This window comes from Sturnira hondurensis, unplaced genomic scaffold (genome assembly GCF_014824575.4).
Source record: "Sturnira hondurensis isolate 20B ecotype Veracruz unplaced genomic scaffold, ASM1482457v3 Scaffold0013381, whole genome shotgun sequence".
Taxonomy (NCBI): Eukaryota; Metazoa; Chordata; class Mammalia; order Chiroptera; family Phyllostomidae; genus Sturnira; species Sturnira hondurensis.
Window position 1 is genome coordinate 2942182 of NW_028086012.1, and position 13624 is coordinate 2955805.

At 44.5% G+C, this 13624-nt stretch overlaps 1 protein-coding gene across 3 annotated transcripts in view; it reads right to left on the reverse strand.

Annotated features, from left to right (window-relative positions):
- The window catches only part of ZBTB8A (zinc finger and BTB domain containing 8A), a 42565-nt gene extending 29988 nt beyond the window's left edge, over nucleotides 1-12577 (reverse strand). For all 3 annotated transcript variants that reach the window (XR_005068712.1, XM_037061553.1, XM_037061552.1), the window contains exon 1: nucleotides 12210-12577. The gene's annotated coding sequence lies outside the window, so the exon portion shown is untranslated. The remainder of the gene's footprint in view (nucleotides 1-12209) is intronic.
- Between the last annotated feature and the right edge of the window lie 1047 nt (nucleotides 12578-13624).

The window sequence follows — 13624 nt, forward strand, 5'->3', positions numbered from 1 at the left end:
ACCAAAAGATTGCAGGTTTGATCCCCAATCCCAGCACAAATGAGAGGCAATCATTCAATGCTCATTGATGTTTCTCTTCCTCCCTTCCTCTCTCTTTAAAAAAGCAATGAAAAAAATGTCCTTGGGTGAGGATAAAAACAAAAATTATGGTAAAGAATAAAATTAGCAAAAAAAATTTGCTATGAAAAAGATTTTAAAAACCACCCGTCATTGGTTCTGACCGGGTAGCTCATTTGGTTAGAGCATCGTCCCTATACACCGAGACTTCGGATTCTATCCCCAGTTGATATGCCAAATTTGTGGATTCGGTCCCCCTATCAGGACACATATAAGAATCAACCAATGAATGCATAAATGAGTGGCACAGCAAATCAGTGTTTCTGTCTTTCTCTCTCCCCTACCTTCCTTCCTTTCTCTAAAATCAATCAATAAATTTAAAAAAAATCACCCATCAGCCCTGGCTGGTACAGCTCAGTGGATTGAGTGCAGGCCTGCAAACCAAAGGGTGACTGGTTCGATTCCTAGTCAGGGCATATGCCTGGGTTGCGGGCCAGGTCCCCAGTAAGGGGCACTCAAGAGGCAACCACACATTGATGTTTCTGTCCCTCTCTTTCTCCTTCCCTTCCTCTCTCTAAAAAATAAATAAATAAAATCTTTAGAAAAACCAACTCATCATTAAAACAGTGGGTTCAAATCGAGGGATGAACTAGGATTTTGTAGTTGGGGGAACAAAATTAGTAATTTTTTTTTTTAAAGTCACAAGCTAGAAATAGAAACCATTTATTTATTTATTTATTTATTTATTTATTATCTTTAGAGGGGAAGGAAAGGAGAAAGGGAGAGAAATATCAATGTATGGTTGCCTTTTGTGCATCCCCTGCTGGGAGTTAGCCTGCAGAGAACTGGCCTGCAACCCAGGCATGTGCCCTGACTGGGAATCGAACTGCGATCCTTTGGTTCGCAGGCCTGCGCTCAATCCACTGAGCTATGCCAGCCAGGGCTCAAAATTAGTAATTTTTAAGAGCAACTCCTTGCTCCACCAAAAACTCATCTACCTTCTACCTCAGTGAGCTAGGAAGGCACTCAGCAAAAGGTATTTACTCTGATAGCTTGAGTCACTATTTCCGCAACGCTACTTAAGAGTGCACTAACTAGACTTCCAGGCCAAAATGGAGGCGTAGGTGGAAACACTGTACTTCCTCGCACAACCAAATTTAAGCACAACAAAGATTTAGAAACAAAAATACAACCAGAACAGACAGAAAATTGAACTGTATAGAAGTCCGACAACAACGAACCATTCATCAAACCCGGTAGAGGGGCACAGCCGGCAGCCGGCAGAGGGGTCCCAGCAGGAAAACGTGGTGGTTGGCAACCCAGGAGCAGGGAGGAAACCAGCAAACCCAGTAAGGCATGCAAGATGGTTGGCTGACCGAGGACACACATTTGAGTACAGATAAACCAAGCAAAAAATGGGCACTGAGACAAACCGCGCAACCCATGGCCCCAGCGACAGGAAATAAAGCCTAAAAGCACCGACTGAAAAAACTTACGGAGGTTAAGGTGCCGGGAGAGATTCCCAGCCTCACGGGAGAGTTCGTTGAAGAGACCCACAAGGTCCTAGAAGGTACACAAGCCCAACCACCTGGGAACGAGCAACAGAAGGGCCCAATTTGCTTGTGGCAAGCGGCAGAGGGGACTAAAATCTGAGACCTGTGAAATAAGTACCATTGCTCCCTCTCTGAGCCCGCCCCCACATACAGCGTCACAACCTAGTGACCTGGGTTGCCCTGCCCTGGTGAACACTAAGGCTCCACCCCTCATGCAGAACAGGCTTGACCTGACCAAAAATGGCTCAATCAGAAGAACAAATCAAAGCCCCAGAGCCAATACTTTTAAGCGACCAAGAGAGCCAACCTATCAGATGCATAGTTAAAAACACTGGTGATCAGGAAGCTCACTGAACTGGTCAATTTTGGTCCCAAATTAGATGAAAAAATGAAGCTACACTAAGTGAAATGAAGGAAAATGCACAGGGAACCAATAGTCATGGAAAGAAACTGGGACTCAAATCAAGGGAGTGGACCAGAGGGAAGAAAGAAACAACCAAACAGAAAAGAATGAAGAAACAACAATTCAAAAAAATGAGGAGAGGCTTAGAAACCTCCAGGACATCTTTAAACATTCCAACATCTGAATTATAGGGGTACCAGAAGGGGAAAAGGAAGAACAAGTGGAAAACCTACCTGAACAAATAATAAAGGAGAACTTCCCCAACCTGGCAAGGGAAATAGACTTCCAGGAAGTCCAGAAAGCTCAGAGAGTCCCAAAGAAGGCAGACCCAAATAGGAACACATTGAGGCACATCATAATTACATTACCCAAGATTAAAATGAAGAAGAGAATTCTAGAAGCAGCAAGAGATAAGGGGACAGTCACCTACAAAGGAGTGCCCATCAGGCTGTTAGCTGATTTCTCAAAAGAGACCTTCATATAGGCAAGAAGGGGCTGGAAAGAAGTATTCCAAGTCATGAAAGGCAAGGACCTACATCCAAGAATGCTCTATCCAGCAAAGCTTTCATTTAGAATGGAAGGACACATAAAGTGCTTCTCAGATAAGGTCAAGTTCAAGGAGTTCATCATCACCAAGCCCTTACTATATGAAATGTTATAGGGACTTATCTAAGAAAAAGAAGATGAAAAATATGAACAGTGAAAGAAAGGACAGCAAACTCAGTTATTAACAACCATACCTAAAACAAAAGCAAACTAAGCGGACTCCTAAAACAGGAGCAGAGACACAGAAATGGAGATCACATGGAAGGTTAGCAACAGGGGAGTGGGAGGAGGAGCTGGGGGAGAAGGTACAGAGAATAAGTAGCATAGATGGTGGGGAGAAAAGACGGGGAGGGCAAGAGTAGTGTGGGAAATGTAGAAGCTAAAGAACTTATGACACATGGACATGAACTAAAGGGGGGAATGTGGGGGGAGAGGGTGTGCAGGGTGGAGGGGAATGAAGAGGGGGGAAATGGGACAACTGTAACGGCATAATTAATAAAATATATATTTTTTAAAAGAATATATATTCTTTTATATATTCTTATATATTCTAACTAGTACTGTCCAGTGTACTGGGTCTTTACAGTGACAAGCAAAAGTGAATTCTGTGGCTTTTTAAGAAAATTGATTTCTAAACCTAGTCCGTGTCCTAAACAGTTTTTACACTGTAATGAAATGTTATTTTTAAGGGACGGCCACCAAGTTCTACCCTAGCAGATGTAAGTTAGAATAGGTTTCTGTGTTAGGCCTCCTTTCTGACTTTCTAACTGGAAAACTGAAAGTACACTTCCCAAACTCCTTTCTAGTTAAGTTTCCCCATGTGAGATGGGGTCCAGCTCCCAGAGGCTGTGCTGAGATCTGGAAAGCAGAAATGAGGCGGGACTGTCTTTCTGCTGTCCGGGCTGTTGATGCTGGCAGCACCCTCGTGGGAGCATCGGCCTCTCTGCAGCAGCTCGCCAGTGGCCCAGAGCTTCATGGCTGACAGGAGCCAAGTTTGGTGGAGACAGCCTTCACTACTCGGTGGATGCTGAGGGACAGTTTCAGGGTAGCGATTTCTTCTTTTTTTAAAAGATTTTATTTATTTATCTTTAGAGGGGAAGGGAAAGAGAGAGGGAGAGAAATATCAATGTATGGTTGCCTCCCGTGTGTCCCCTGCTGGGAAATGGCCCGCAACCCAGGCATGTGCTCTGACTGGGAATCAAACCGCAATACTCTGGTTCGCAGGCCCGCGCCCAATCCACTGAGCTACACCAGCCAGGGCACAGGGTAGCAATTTCTTGAACCTTGAATTGAGCGAGCAATGCCATCTGGAACCCGGCAGCGCTGGTGGCTCCCTCCCACTGGAGGGCCCGTTTGGCCGTCTGGTTCTGGGAATAATTTCTGAAAGCCCAGGCTGGAGCCCACTCCTTTCAGCCTTTCCAGTGATTTTGTAAGGACTCAGTTCCCTTTAGTAAACAAGTTAAAACACTGGAGCGGTTTCTCTTTTCTGAAACTGGGCTGAGATGAGATGTTAGTACATCATTTGCCTCAAGACTTAAAAGCTGAAGGATGAGTAGTCTGTCTGTGAGCAGCAGCAGCACTGGGCAGGGTGCCGGGGAACAGGCCCTAGGATCAGGCTGCCTGGTGCAAATTCTGGCTCTGCCACCCACTATCTGGACAACATGGGACGTTAACCCCCCCCCACCCCGTGCCTGTTTCTTCATCTATAAAATGGGAATAGTAATACCACCTATACCTAGAGTTATGGGATAGAATAAATGGGAAGATAATCTAAGTCAAGTGCTCACAATAGTATCTGCTTTAAGACAAGCCCTTGATGATGTTAGCTAACAGTAATAATAATCTTTACTACTACTAATTATGCAGATAACTTTAAAATACTGCTTTAACGAAGTAGAAATTGTAAACCTTATAAAATTGTATTACTTCACATTTTTCTTGTGGCCTACAACTTACGCAAAGGTGGACACAAAAAATGTGACTGCTTCCATCAAGTCTGCACACCCAGAGAACGTGATCATCTCAAAGCTACAGTGGACCCAGCGGTACCCAAGGTCTACTCCAGTGACTGCACACCTCGCCCTAAGGGAGAGTTCTTCGTTAGAAACTATTTGTGCCGTTTTCCATTTCAAATGTTACCTCATTACTAACGCTTTACGAACCAGGGTGTTTGTTATTCAGATTTTTTTCAGCTTAATTGAGATACAATTGACAAATAAAATAGTAAAGTACTGAGTGTGTATCACGGTGATTTGATATACAGTATGAATACATCGTGAAAGGATTCTTCCCACTAGTTAATTAATGTCCATCACCTTACACGTTTATTTTATTTTATTTTTGGTTAAGAATATTTAAGTTCTATTCCCTTAGCAAATTTCAATTACACAAGAGAGTGTCCCCGGCTAGTCACCATGTTACACAGATCTCCGAACCTTATTCACCGTGGAGCTGCAAGTCTGTGTGCACCCTTTACCACCTCTCCGCACCTCCCTCCCTGACCCCAGCCCCTGGCAACTACTTTTCTCAGTCGCTGTGAGTCCGACTGTCAGAGTCTACGTGTAAGTGGTAACATGCAGCATTTGTCGTTCGCTGACTGGGTGTATTTCACTTAGCAGAATGCCCTCCAAGGTCCATCCATGTTGTCTCAAATAACAGGACTTCATTCTTTCTCATGGCTGATTATTACTTGTGTGTGTGTGTGTGTGTATCTCACATTTTGTGAATCATATCTTCATCTGTTAAAACACAGTTTGTTTTGTTATTGATATTTTAAAAATGTTATTGCAGCTCTGGCTGGTGTGGCTCAGTAGACTGAGTCCTGGCCTGCGAACCGAAGGGTCCCTGGTTCAATTTCCAGTCAGGGCACATGCCTGGGTTGCAGGCCAGGTCCCCAGGTGGGAACATGCAAGAGGCAACAATCGATGTTTCTCTCTCTCTTCCTCTCTACCTTCCTCTCTCTCTAAAACTAAATAAATAAAATCAAAAGAAAAATATTATTGAAAACTAAAGAAATATTATTAAAATATTAAAGAAAACTAAATCTAAAATCTAAAGAAAAAAAGAAAAATATTATTGCAGAGATTTCATGAGAATGGAATCTGTATTCTGTAAGATTTGCCATCTGAAAGTATAAAATTTTAGTGTTTAGGTTTAAAATACTACTCTAATGTACATATTAAGATCTTAGATAAGCTCTGGCTAGGGTAGCTCAGTGGGTTGAACGCAGACCTGCGAAACAAAGGATTGAAGTTCGATTCCCAGTCAGGGCACATGCCTGGGTTGCAGGCCAGTTCCCAGGAGGGGACACAAAGAGGCAAACATACAATGATATTTCTCTCCCTCTCTCCTTCCCTTCCCCTCTAAAGATAAATAAATAAAATCTTAAAAAAAAATCTTAGATAAACCCTGGCCACTGTGACTCAGTGGCTGAGTGTCAGCCTGCAAATCCAAGGGTCACCAGTTCAATTCCCAGTCTAGGGCGCATGCCTGGGTTGCAGGCCAGGTCCCGGGTCAGGGGTGCATGAGAGGCAACCACACATTGATGTTTCTCTCCCTCTCTTTCTCTTTCCCTTCCTCTCTGTAAAAAATAAATAAATAAAATCTTGCCCTGGCTGGTGTAGCTCAGTGGATTGAGCGCAGGCCTGTGAACCACACGATTGAGGTTCGATTCCCAGTCAGGGCACATGCCTGGGTTGCAGGCCAGTTCCCGGCGGGGGACTCACGAGAGGCAACCATACATTGATACTTCTCACCTCCTCTCCTTCCCTTCCGCTCTAAAGATAAATAAATAAAATATTTTTAAAAATAAATAAATAAATAAATAAATAAAATCTTTAAAAAAATATCTTAGATAAAATGGCCTGGTTCAATGTGCTGAAGTATTTCCTAATGATGAAAAATACATTGCAGATTTTGGAATGAAGCTTCCCCCAAATGTTCTGAAATTGTAAGAACCTAATGGTGCACCTTATCCATCAGTGCCAGTTGAGATGAGGAAACTGAAGGTAATACACAGGTGTTTGTTAAACTCTCAAAGTTTCAGATGCTGCTGAGAACCAAGGACTCAAAGCAGTGAAGACTTTTAAAAATCTTTCAAAGTTTTGTCTCTTAGGGAGCTATTTTTATTTTTATTTTATTTATTGATTTGAGAGAGAGAGAGAGATTTGTTGTTCCACTTATTTATGCATTCATTTGTTGATTCATGCATGTGCCCTGACTGGGGATGGAACCCGCAATCTCTGCATTTAGGGAGGAGGCTCTAACCCAGTGGTCCCCAACATTTCTTGCACCAGGGACCAGTTTCATGGAAGACAATTTTTTCATGACCCGGCTAGGGGATGGTTTTGGGACGATTTAAGCACATTGCATTCAACCTCACCTCCTGCCGTGCAGCCCAGTTCCTGTCCACAGAGGTTGGGGACGCCTGCTCTAACCAATTTAGCTACTGGGTCCAGGTGGAGATTTTTCTGAAGGGTTAGAAAAACAATTGAAAGAAAAGTAACTTCATCCTCTGATTCAGTAATTACTTTTATACTGTTCTGAACTCCATATAGCTATAGTGTTTTACTTTCCTATTTAAAGCAAAAATCTTTTATTTTCTTTTTATGAGAAGGGCGGATATTCAAGCTGGAAGGTAAATGTATTCACTCAATACATATTTTTTGCACACCTACTCAGGCTATACCTGGCCCCAGGAATACAAAGAGATGATGACAAAGGTCAAAGGTCAGTCCTCTGGCACAATTCAACTCCTATCAGGGGAAAAGAGAGTCAGAGAAAGAGACAGAGAGGAAGAGAGAGAAGGCTTTTAAAGTTACAATACAATGAAGAAAACACTCAAGGTAGAAGGGAAGTATAAAACCAAGGCAGCAAATGATTGTGCCTGGGAGTGTCCAGAAAAGTTTCTAAAAGTTTCCAAAACGTTGGACCCCTCTGGCTCAGTTGTGTTTCAGCTCTAAGTCCAGAAAAGCAGCAAAACCGAACAGAGCAGTGTAGCAATGCCAAGCTTAACCTCAGGACCAGATACAACGACTAATGACCCCATACCCTACACCTGGCACTGACCAATCTGTGGAAACCACAACCCTGAGGTGACACACCTGGAAAGCTGATCAATATTCTACTGAGATCCTCCCTCACCTAGGTTACCTCCCTTTCCCTCTTCTCTCTTTCCCCTTTCCTGAGCCCATTTCCTCTACAGCTCACTTCCACCTCTTGTGACTTTGTAAATAAACTTTCACTCACCTGGCTGGCGTAGCTCAGTGGATTGAGCTCGGGCCTGCAAACCGGACAATCGCGCTTCAATTCCCAGTCAGTCAGGGCCCATGCCTGGGTTGCAGGCCAGTTCCCAGCAGGGGACTCACGAGAGGCAACCATACATTGATACTTCACTCCTTCCCTTCACTTCTAAAGATAAATAAATAAAATCTTTAAAAAAAAAACTTTTGCTTGTATCTGAGTCTTTCCCCTGAATTCTTTCTTAGCCAGAAATCAAGTGCTGGTAATATTCTGGTGCAGTTTCACTGCCAGCTGTAAGAAAGATTATATGATGGTGGGAGAAAGCAAGGCAGGGAAAGGATTACAAGAGAGGTAAAATTATTTGTTCTTTTCAGGGTGATCACCCCTTAGAAGGAGGGGTCTGAAAAAAGGCATTTCAAAGAGGTATAACCTAGATGCACAAAAACAATGGACAAAGTTTGCCTAAGGCAAAAAAAAGGTGCCCCCCCCTCCACCTTTTAAAAAGATTTTATTTACTTATTTTTAGACAGAGGGGAAGGAAGGGAGAAAGAGGGAGAGAAGTATCAATGTGTAGTTGCCTCCCACATGCGCCCTCCACCAGGAACTCCAGGAAATCCAGGCACAAGCCCCAACTGGGAATTGAACTTGCAACCCTCCGGTTCTCAGGGCAGAGCTCATTCCATTGTGCCACACTAGATGGGGTATCCCTCTTTTTTAAAAAAAATATAAGCCTTTTAACTAAGGAAGTTCTATGCCTGGGGCATGAATACCTGCTATAACCTGCTCATCTAGGAATTTATGATCATATAACCCTGTGAGATTCCTTTCCAGCAAACCCCTTCTGCATCCAATTTGAATGTTTACTGGGCACTGTGCTAAACACTTTACACTCATCTGCTGCTGTGATCCACATAGTACAGATTTTAAAACCCGAGGCACAGAGAAATCAGAAGAAAATGCCCAAGACTGCACAAGGAGCAAGTGAACAGAGACTGGAATTCAGGCTTCAAGCTGACACTCTTATTAAGTCTTGCGCTCTTCTGACCACAGTGTGTGCAAAATGCCTAGCACAATGCATGGCATGCAGCTCAGGCTCCATAAAAAGTAGCTACTTACTGTTATGATGATCCAATTTCCATACCCAGAAGAAAAACTGAGACAGCATGGAGGAAGAGAAATGGTGGGAGAGGCAGAGCCAGGGGGACCAATTTAAAGGCCAACTGCAAAGGTCAAAGCAAGAACTGGTGAGGAACTGAGCTAAGGCAGTGGAAACAAAAGGAGCAAAACAGGCAGTTTTCCAAGAAAATAGGACCTGTCTTATAAATTGAGGTCGATTATAACTTGATAACATTCTATATAGGGCATGAACACAATTTGCATTCATAATAGTACTCTGAAGTCATCAAGAAAGCTTTATTTTCAAAATGTGACTAAATCGTGGAAATTAGAAATGTTTTAAACTTTCTTACTTCAGTCAATTGACAATAAAAGTTGAAACAGCAAGTTATACTAATTCGTGTCAGACATGCAAAATTCAATGGGAAACATTTTAAATATCTATGAGAGTTAAATACCTATAATGGTCCTAAGTACATTAGAAAATTCAAGGTTCCCACTAAGTTCAAAGGTCTTTAAAAAGATGGATTGAAAAAGTCATTTCATATTTTGGGAACCATGAAGTTCAAAGGTCTTTGGAATAGAAGGGAAATATATGTATTTCTATGAATAAACTGAAAATTTAGGTAATGAGTATAACTTGAATTAATGTTGAAGGCTAGAAGACTCTCTCCTTTAAGATATATAGTCATTAATCTAGAATTTAGTGTGTGCCATCAGAGTCACCCAAACAATTCTCATTAGCCTCCTTAGCAAAAATCCCTGGGTCATAAAGAAGTTCAGCCAACTGACATGGTAATTACATTCTTTAGTGGATAGGCATCTTTTTCACTCTGCAAAGATTTAGAAGTATAAAAACACTTAAGAAAATCAAAACCATAGTTGGAAAAGTCTCACTGAGAAAATGGCATTTAAGTCCGAGAGCAGTGAGAGTCCCATAGGTATCTGGGGGGAAGTCTTCCACGCAGATGGAACCGCACCTGCCGAAGCTCTGAGGTGGAGCAGGCAAGGAGGGACGGGGAGAGCAACAGAAATGGAGTCAGAAAAAGGGATGCCAGCTCCCACGGGTGTAGCTCAGGAGTTCCGCAAACCAAAAGGTCCCCAGGTCCAGTGCCAATCAGGGCACATGCCTGGGGTTTGGGCCAGGCTCCCAATGGATGTTTCTCTCCCTTTCCTTCTCCCTCTCTCTAAAAATAAATATTTTTCAAAAGAAAGGAAAAAGAAGAGCAGATCGTCAGGCAGGTAGAACATCGTGAGATCAGTCCCTGGAAGCCCTAGTGGCCTGGGGGGGGGGGGCTTTGATTGTTAAACTGAGTAAAATGAGGAGTCACTGACCAATTTTGAGCAAAAAAGTGACAAAAACTTCCTTCAGGGGGAGTCAAACTTGATCGAATCTTTTATTATACACATATAAGTGTGTCACTGAAAGGGTTAAGCCTACTGGAGAAAAATTCTGTATGTAGAAAATACAATTTAAATTATATAAAATGAATTGTGTTACTTTGTCAAGTTTTTTTTCCTCTGGGCCCAAATCATTATCAACAGAAAGGCTGGTGATTCCAAGTTCAGAAGACCTGACAGGGTGCTGTTTGCTGGCCCCTGAAATTTACACGACCTAGGAGGAGCCCAAGAACTCACGATGCCTCCTACTGACACAGCCTAACTCTTATGCGCCCATTTGGCCAAGGGTGGCAGATTAGATTGCGACGTCCCTTTTACCCTTTGTGAGGCCAGGTAAATTCCCAGGAATAAAGATATTCGAGGTCCCTGGTTATCAGAGAAGGCTTCTTGTTCCTAGGGCCCCACAAAACCACCCATAACAGAAGCTCAGAAATTAGACTGGAGAGAACATTTGGCACTTGAGTCTCCCGCGGAGGATTTTGATTGAACTTTTTTCTGATAAGGATCAGTTAAGGATTTTAGACCTGGAGAGTGATGTGACTGATTCGCTTTCTGGAAGATTCTGGAGGTGACTTTGGGAGAAATAGAGAGCAAGAACAGGAGGCAAGAGCGCTGGGAGGCTGCCATCATTTACCTCCTGGCTTAAAGATGAAACTCCGCGTTTAACTCATTTCCTCATCTGGAAAGTGGAATAACCATCCGCCTGACTGTATGGTTGTTTTATGTGAAAGTGAAGTGATTCAGTAAGTGAAAGTACTTAGTTTGCTAAATAAAGTTCAGCAACTATAAACGTGTATTAAAAATAGCACAATCTACCGCTTGCAAACACAACCTAACATATAACACTGCAACTATTACAATGCTGCATGTCAATTATCTCATTTTTAAAAACTCCACTTTTTGAAAGATGTGGAGTCTGACTACTGGCACAATCAACGATATATCGGCGCATTTTAAAGGGAAGGAGCTAAACTGCTCACTTACAAAAGTGGCTGTCTACATTAGTAGAACGTGCACACGTGTGATAATTAAAAAATAATCATAGATCAGTATTTGTTAGGTGAGTTCTGTTCTAAGCCTGGATATGCATGATATAAAAACCAAAGGATGTAGGAGTTACGGAAAAACTGGGACTACTGCCCAGTATGCCACCTTTCCGCGAAGGCAAGTGCCCGGAGCCGCGGGGAAGAAGCAGCCGCGACCCCCGCCGTCCCATTTGCCCGGCCGTCAGTCACCCGCGCAGCAGCGCCAGCCCGGCCGGCTGTCGACCCTCCCGGAGTCCGCGGCGCCCGACGGCTCCAGACACGCCCGGCACCGTCCCCGCGCCGCCTTCCCGCCGCCGACAGGAGGCTCTGCGCGCCTTCCCGCCTTTCCCCGCGCCGCCGCCGCCGGGCCGGGAGGCGAAGAGGGCGCGGCGCTCCACTGGGGCGACTAGGCGGGCGCAGGCGGCGACGGCGCGGCCATTGTCCCGCAACCCCTCCCGGGCGCGCAGGAAGGGCTGGCCGGGCGGGGCGGCGCAGTCAGGCGGGCGCGGAGTCCGGGAATCCGTGCGCCCCGGCGCCGCCTGCCTCTTCCCGCAGGCCACCGCCCCGAGGCCGCGTCCCCCGCCGCCGGCTGCCCGCGTCGCCTTTGTGACCATCTCCAGCCCCGTGGAGCCAGCGCCTTGCCGCCGCTAAGCCCGGGGCTGCAAATGGCGCCCGCTCTCCTCTGCGCCCCCGCCGCTCGCCCGGCCGGGGACGCGTAGGGCACAGCGCCCGGGGCCGCATCCCGCCGCCGCCTGGGTAGTCAGAGCCCGCGGCGCCGCCGCCGGTGCCTCCGCGCGTGGCGAGGCTCGCGAGCCGGTCCCGGCAGCCCCGACGCCCCACCCGCCCTCGCCGTCCGCAGCCTCTTACCGCGGGCCGCGGCGCACCGGCGGGTCGCGCGCGCAGGCTTGGGGGGAGATTCCTGGTCCTCCGCGGGGGAATACCCCTGTTCCAAGCTGGTCCTTTGCGCCCCAAAACAAGTAGCCCTAACGTGAGAGAAACAAAAGGTATTTGCTGACGTGGGCGTTGGACAGAAACGCCCGAGGGCTGAGGACACAATTAAAGGGGCAACGCACAGATTTCAGGCACCAACCAGCAGCTTCGCCCACTCCCCCAGCCCTTGCCTACACCCCGCTGCACCCTTCAGAGGCACGGGGGCGCCCGGATTCCGTAGCAGTTGGCTACGGAATCATTTTTTAGTCAGGAACTGAAATTTAAAATTGTACTTTACGTTGGGAAAAGCGCCTCCGGAGGGCAGAAGGGCTGGATTTCTAGGAAATGGGGAATTTGGTTTAGGAAAAAGGGAGGGACTTAGGCGTGTCTCACAATTACTGTGTAAGTACATGTGACAGTATGGTACTTAAGTTTAGCAACTCAAATGTAAGAGATTTCCACAGAATTTTCCCCCTTTTCGAAGCACTTATTTTAGTCAGAGGAAACCTTTTCTAAATCTGTACGGGTCACAAGCATGTTATTAAGAGGAAAACCCAGAGAGGCTGAGATAAAATAATTCTTGGTTAAGTTCAGACAAAATAGAAAACTAGTAAAAATAGTAGGTTTTGTGTTTTCAAATACAAAAATTTTATTGTACTTCAAGCCTCTCTTCTGACATATGTATGTCCCTGGTATTTACAGTACAAAGAGGTTTCATATTTGCTAAAATCTTAAATCACTGACTTTTTACTGTTACTATAGGAGCATTAATTCTATAAACTAAATTAGTTTTCTAGTTCCTTATGGTGGAAGGTCAGGTACTGAAAAGTACTCTGATGTAGTAAAAGTGAAAAGAACTAAATTTTTTTAATTTTGTTTTTCTATTTATAAATCCTGTCTTGTGTCATAATCCTATTGGACAACATTTATTCCTTTGGTTTCATCAACAATTGGTTATGTATTTTGAGGCTCATATTGCTCCATGAGAAGGACACAAAGTATTCACAGCTATCTCCTAATGTCACTTCTGTATTATACTATAAGGGTGTTTTGCTATGTAGTCGCATTTCCTCGCTTACATTCAGAGAGGTAAATGGAAGGAAGGAAGGAAGGGAAAAAGAAGACAACAAATGAAACAAATAGAAAACAAGAAAGGTAAAAGGAAACATATTTGAAAATCATTAGGTACGGGATTAGGCGTGTTGGATGTCCAAAGACCCATTGAAAATTCTGATGGAAAGACCTGTCCATTGTTACAGCAAAAGATTTTATTTTACACTTTGTTCATTAAAACGTGCAAAAGGGTTCTACAAACTTGCTCCTCAAGAGAGCGTATTAGGTTGGTGATGTAC